Here is a 7,352-nt window from a genome sequence, read left to right as displayed (position 1 = left end):
ATGGAAAAGGCTTGCCATTGCTAAACCTGTTTCTTCCACCATTATTGTTGAAACCTTGTTGAGGTCTCTCTTGATTCTTCCATGAGAAATTTGGGTGATTTCTCCATGAAGAATTATAGGTGTTTCCATAGGGTTCTCCTAGGTAATTCACCTCTTCCATAGAAGGGTTCTCAGGATCATAAGCTTCTTCTTTAGATGAAGCATCCTTAGTATTGCTTGGTGCATTTTGCATTCCAGACAGACTTTGAGAAATCAAATTGACTTGTTGAGTCAATATCTTATTCTGAGCCAATATGGCATTCAGAGCATCAATCTCAAGAACTCCTTTCTTCTGACTTGTCCCATTGTTCACAGGATTCCTTTCAGAAGTGTACATGAATTGGTTATTTGCAACCATTTCAATTAGCTCTTGAGCTTCTGTAGGCGTCTTCTTCAGATGAAGAGATCCTCCAGCAGAGCTATCCAAAGACATCTTGGATAGTTCAGAGAGACCATCATAGAAAATACCTATGATGCTCCATTCAGAAAGCATGTCAGAAGGACACTTTCTAATTAATTGTTTGTATCTTTCCCAAGCTTCATAGAGGGATTCTCCATCCTTCTGTCTGAAGGTTTGGACTTCCACTCTAAGCTTACTCAATTTTTGAGGTGGAAAGAACTTTGCCAAGAAGGCATTGACTAGCTTTTCCCATGAGTCCAGGCTTTCTTTAGATTGAGAGTCCAACCATGTCCTAGCTCTGTCTCTTACAGCAAAAGGGAATAGCATAAGTCTGTAGACCTCAGGGTCTACCCCATTAGTCTTGACAGTGTCACAGATTTGCAAGAATTCAGCTAAGAACTGATGAGGATCTTCCAATGGAAGTCCATGGAACTTGCAATTCTGTTGCATTAGAGAAACTAATTGAGGCTTAAGCTCAAAGTTGTTTGCTCCAATGGCAGGGATAGAGATGCTTCTCCCATAGAAGTCGGGAGTAGGTGCAGTAAAGTCACCCAGCACCTTCCTTGCATTGTTGGCATTGTTGTTGTTTTCGGCTGCCATATCTTCTTCTCCTTTGAAGAATTCGGTTAGGTCCTCTACAGAGAGTTGTGCCTTAGCTTCTCTTAGCTTTCGCTTCATGGTCCTCTCAGGTTCAGGGTCAGCTTCAACAAGAATGCCTTTGTCTTTGTTCCTGCTCATATGAAGGAGAAAAGAACAAGAGAATGTGGAATCCTCTATGTCACAGTATAGAGATTCCTTGAGGTGTCAGAGGAAACGAAAAACAGAAGAAAGAGGTAGAAGAATTCGAACTTGATCAGATAGAGTTCGAATTGTGCATTAAGAAGGAGTGATACTCCATAAATAGAAGGATGTGAGAAGAGGGGAAGGAAATTTTCGAAAATTAAGTGAAAAAGTTTGAAAATATTTTGAAAAACTTTAATTGATTTTTGAAAATCAAGAGTGAAAGAAAAAATATCAAGTAATTTTTGAAAAGATTTTGAGATTAGAAGTTAAAAAGATATAGTTGAAAACTATTTGAAAAAGATATGCTCGAAAAGATATGATTGAAAAGATATGATTTGAAAACAATTTTAAAAGATATGATTTGAAAACAATTTTTAAAAGATATGATTTTAAAAAAATTTAATGACTTGCCTAACAAGAAAAGATATGATTCAAACATTAAACCTTTCTCAACAGAAAAGGCAATATACTTGAGATGTTCAATCAAATCATTAATTGTTAGTAAGTATCTTTGAAAAAGGAAAGAAATTGATTTTGAAAACATTTGATTGAAAAGATTTGATTTGAAAAAGATTTGATTTTGAAAAACTTTGAAAACTTGAAAAAAAATTTGATTTGAAAACAAAATCTTCCCCCTTTTGCCATCCTGGCGTTAAACGCCCAGAATGGTATCCATTCTGGTGTTTAACGCCCAAAATGCTACCTTTTTGGGCGTTAAACGCCCAACCAGGTACCCTGGCTGGCGTTTAAACGCCAGTCTGTCCTTCTTCACTGGGCGTTTTGAACGCCCAGCTTTTTCTGTGTAATTCCTCTGCTGCATGTTCTGAATCTTCAGTTCCCTGTACTATTGACTTGAAAATAGAACCAAGATGAAATAAACAAGGCATGCAAGACACCAAACTTAAGATTAGACACTAGACTCAAACAAGAAACATAAAATCTTTTTTTTGGTTTTTATGGTTTTGTAATTTTTTTGTGCTTTTTCGAAAATTATATGAAAATAGAAAATGAAGGTTTCAGAATTCTCAATTTGAATTCCAGGAATCATTGCAATGCTAGTCTAAGACTCCGGTCCAGGAATTAGACATGGCTTCACAGCCAGCCAAGCTTTCAAAGAAAGCTTCGGTCCAAAACACTAGACATGGCCAATGGCCAGCCAAGCCTTAGCAGATCATTGCTCCAATGGCAAGATTGATGGAAATCAACAAGCTATTGTGATGATCAGTTGAAACCTCGGTCCAATAAGATTAGACATGGCTTCTCAGCCAGCCAGATTTCAGCAGATCATCATGAAACTCTAGAATTCATTCTTAAGAACTCTGAAGAAAAATACCTAATCTAAGCAACAAGATGAACCGTCAGTTGTCCATACACAAGAACAATCCCCAGCAACGGCGCCAAAAACTTGGTGCACGAAATTGTGATCACTACAACTTCGCACAACTAACCAGCAAGTGCACTGGGTCGTCCAAGTAATAAACCTTACGCGAGTAAGGGTCGATCCCACGGAGATTGTTGGTATGAAGCAAGCTATGGTCACCTTGTAAATCTTAGTCAGGCAGACTCAAATGGGTATAGATGATGAATAAAACATAAAGATAAAGATAGAGATACTTATGTAATTCATTGGTGAGAGCTTCAGATAAGCGTATGAAGATGCCTTCCCTTCCGTCTCTCTGCTTTCCTACTGTCTTCATCCAATCCTTCTTACTCCTTTCCATGGCTACCTCCCATCCTCTCAGTGAAAATGTTCCTATGCTCTGTCACAGCATATGGCTAATCAGCTGTCGGTTCTCGATCAGGCCGGAATAGAATCCAGTGATTCTTTTGCGTCTGTCACTAACGCCCCGCCTGCTAGGAGTTTGAAGCACGTCACAGTCATTCAATCATTGAATCCTACTCAGAATACCACAGACAAGGTTAGACCTTCCGGATTCTCTTGAATGCCGCCATCAGTTCTCGCCTATACCACGAAGACTCTGATCTCACGGAATGGCTGGCTCGTTTGTCAGGCGAGCACTCAGTTGTCAGGCGATCAACGATGCATCGTGTACCAGGAATCCAAGAGATAAACACTAGAGCCTTGTTGCTTGTAGAACAGAGTGGTTGTCAGTCACTTTGTTCATAAGTGAGAATGATGATGAGTGTCACGGATCATCACATTCATCAAGTTGAAGAACAAGTGATATCTTGGACAAAGAACAAGCGGAATTGAATAGAAGAACAATAGTAATTGCATTAATACTCGAGGTACAGCAGAGCTCCACACCTTAATCTATGGTGTGTAGAAACTCCACCATTGAAAATACATAAGAACAAGGTCTAGGCATGGCCGAATGGCCAGCCTCCCAAATGATCTAAGATAGCATGAAACTCAAAGATAGCTACCAAGATGTCTAATACAATAGTAAAAGGTCCTACTTATAGAAAACTAGTAGCCTAAGGTGTACAAGGATGAGTAAATGACATAAAAATCCACTTCCGGGCCCACTTGGTGTGTGCTTGGGCTGAGCAATGAAGCATTTTCGTGTAGAGACTCTTCTTGGAGTTAAACGCCAGCTTTTATGCCAGTTTGGGCGTTTAACTCCCATTTTGGTGCCAGTTCCGGCGTTTAACGCTAGAATTCCTGAGGGTGACTTTGAACGCCGGTTTGGGCCATCAAATCTTGGGCAAAGTATGAACTATCATATATTGCTGGAAAGCCCAGGATGTCTACTTTCCAACGCCGTTGAGAGCGCGCCAATTGGGCTTCTGTAGCTCCAGAAAATCCACTTCGAGTACAGGGAGGTCAGAATCCAACAGCATCTGCAGTCCTTTTCAGTCTCTGAATCAGATTTTTGCTCAGATCCCTCAATTTCAGCCAGAAAATACCTGAAATCATAGAAAAACACACAAACTCATAGTAAAGTCCAGAAAAGTGAATTTTAACTAAAAACTAATAAAAATATACTAAAAACTCAACTAAATATACTAAAAACATACTAAAAACAATGCCAAAAAGCGTACAAATTATCCGCTCATCAGTGTCCTTAACCCACAAATCCTAAATTGCTTGCTAATTGCCTTAGCAACAAATTAGCGTTAGTGGAAACAAGAACAATTAACAACCCAAGAATTGACACTAAATGTTGGACATTCCAACTCTAGGTACCCAAGTGCTCACCTTACCCAAGCCAAGAGACAAAAATTTAGCCTAAAAGCATGTTTGATATTTTGTCAAACACTTGGTGGGCAAAAATCTTAAACATGAGAAAAATAAGAAAAGATTTGAAATTAAAAGCAACAATTAATTTCAATCAACAAGAATAGCATAAGGAAGCATAGAACAAACACCAAACACCAAACTCATCAACAAGAAAGTGAAATTGCAAAAGAGAAGCAACATTGAACTATAACTTGAATGAGAAGAAAGAGTAATGACAATGTAACTATAAAGAGTAATAACAAGAGAATACTTACAATGAGATTAGCAAAATCCAATGATCAAAAATGGAAATGGCACTTGGAATGTAAAACCTTAATGAAACCCTAATGGAGAAGATGAGAAAAACTTAGAGAAAACTAAAACTAAAAACCTTCTATTCTACTCCTAAACTATCCTAATGCTATGCTATCTTGTTTCCTTCATTTCCCCTCCAATATGAGCTAAAAGACTTCAGAAATGGGCCTCCAAAGCCCCCAAATCGCGAGTCACGTACCTTTCTAATGAAGTCATGCGTGGACACCTGTGCGAACGCACAGGCGTGTGCGTCTGCGCACTCTGCGAAAATTCCCTCCTATGCGTACGCACGAGTATCTGTGCGCATGCATACTAGGCTATGCTTGGTGGGACGCGCGACGTGCTTGAATTGATCAACGCACTCGGCTTGGGCTCCTGTGCGGACGCACAAGAGGTTGTGCACACGCACACATCTCTGAGCTCACCTCCTTTGATTCTTCATGTTTCCTCCACTTTGCAAGCTCTTCTTCCATTTTCTCCAACCCATTCCCACCTTATACACCTGAAATCACTCACAAACACTTCAAGGTATCGAATGGAAGGCAAATGGAATAAAAATAAATCAAATTAAGCACAAAAGAGCATATTTTCATAGTCATGCACAATTTAGGAGGAAAGTTCAAAAGCATGCTATTCACGGGAATAAGTGCGAGTTTATGTGATGAAATCCATTCAATTCTAACAAAAAATCATCATCAAATATGGATTCATCAATTCTCCCACACTTAAACACTAGCATGTCCTCATGCTAAACACACTCAAAGGAGATAGATGAAAAGGGAAAATGTCTTATGCTATATACTATTTAAATTCATGCAACTATCCTAAGACTAATAGCCAATATGTACTATAATGAGAGTCGGTAGAAACAAACCATGAAATTTCAATCCATCACAAGAAAGTTTAAGGGCCAATGCAAAGGATTCATGCATTAAGATCAATGTCCAAAGAACTGAATTGAATTTTTCAAAATTACTCAATCAAACAACTTGCAAGAAGATACAATGTAAGGCGCAAAAACATAGAATTGAGCGATCGAACCCCTCACCGGATGTGTATCCACTCAATTCGCTCAGTGTTTAGGGTTTAACCACTCAATTCTCATTTTATCATGATTTTCAAAGATTTCCAAGTCATCTAACAATCAACTAGTATTTAATGCATGAATAACAAATATCATGAGGTCTTTAAAGGGATGTAATGGGGCTAGGGTTCAGGTAGGATGAAATATGGCTAAGTGGACTTAAAGAATTAGCTATTTGATTAGCTTGAGTGTCACCTATTCCTATATCACCTATATACACATAACAATATAACCTATCTACCCATTTCCTTTTCTTTTTCCATTTCACCTCACTCATGCATTTTCTTTTCAAACATGACATATGCATCCTTTATTTTACTCTTTATTACATACTTCGTTATGTACAATTTTTTTTGAATTACAAAATAGAACTATGAATGCATATGTCTTCATTAATGAAATGCATGAGTATTACCTAATTGCCAAAAATTTTTCACAATAAGCTTATGCCTCCATCACCAATGTTTCCCAAAATTTTCCCACACTTAGAATTTACACACTAATCCATCCAAACTAGTCAAAGAGTAATTCGGGGACATCAATAGTTTTTCGCTTAAGGGGAGTAATGTGCTATCATCAGAACAAAAGGGGATTCATAAGCTCAAAGGGGTTCACAAAGGTGCATGCAAGGGTTGGCCATATAGGTTAGTGAGTTTATCATCTAAAATGGCCTCAATCATGCTAAATGCATTCAAACACAAATACAGGACATAAAGAATCATGCAAATCAATGATCACAATCAAAAACGAGTTATAATCACACACAAGAACAACATTATGGTTGAAAAGATGCAACCATCTATTAAAGCTCAAGACTCTCAAGGTATGTTGTTCAAGCTCTTTTCCATGTTCTACAAATAATCTACTTCAAGCAAGTTAGCATACATAATATTTTCTTTAATTCAATCAATGGTATGCCCTAGAAAAAGACTTCATGGAAATTCCTTGGTGTTTTACCAACTTATTCATTCTATCATGCAACATGCAAACACTAACTACTAAATATCCATAAACGATAAAGAAATATTTACAAGCAACCAAACAAGATAAAATAGACATAAAACTACTCAAAATAAAGAAAAAGTACTACAAGAAACATTGCAAAGTGCCTAGAATAGAGAAATTTTACCCCCTAGGAATCATCGATCCACCCCCACACTTAGTTTGTGCATGGTCCTCCGTGCATGCTTACGCTCTGGGAGGATGAAGAGGGGCCACCTTCAGCTGGTGGACTCAGAAGTGCGTTGGTCAACTGCATCATACTCCTCCCTAGTTATCTCAGATGAAGCTCTAGGAGGCGGGCCAGGGTCTCTTCCTTCTAGCCTTGTCGCTATCCACTCAAAACGCTTTTGCTCTAAATACTCCTTGTGGTGTATGTCGTGCAAGATGTCTTCCAATAATTCTGGAAGAGAACAGAGAAAAGGTAAAGCAGTTGCCGAAGTCGGTAGTCTTGGTGGTGGTGCTGTGAATGTCTTCCGCTCAGAGGGTGTTATGGTTGTTGATCTCTCCAAATCTCCCCTCAGGATGTACTTGTTGCCTTTAGATAC

General features: G+C 38.5%; 1 non-coding gene across 1 annotated transcript; it reads left to right on the top strand.

The window, feature by feature from the left end:
- The first annotated feature begins 526 nt into the window (after window positions 1-526).
- On the top strand, window positions 527-634 carry LOC130958683 (small nucleolar RNA R71). Its single transcript, XR_009077792.1, has one exon. It is a non-coding gene; the product is annotated as a small nucleolar RNA R71 (small nucleolar RNA).
- The last annotated feature ends 6,718 nt before the right edge of the window (window positions 635-7,352 follow it).

Source organism: Arachis stenosperma, chromosome 10, assembly GCF_014773155.1.
Source record: "Arachis stenosperma cultivar V10309 chromosome 10, arast.V10309.gnm1.PFL2, whole genome shotgun sequence".
Lineage (NCBI taxonomy): Eukaryota > Viridiplantae > Streptophyta > Magnoliopsida > Fabales > Fabaceae > Arachis > Arachis stenosperma.
Note: the sequence above shows the minus strand (reverse complement) of the source record. Positions and strands in the feature narration are given on the sequence as shown.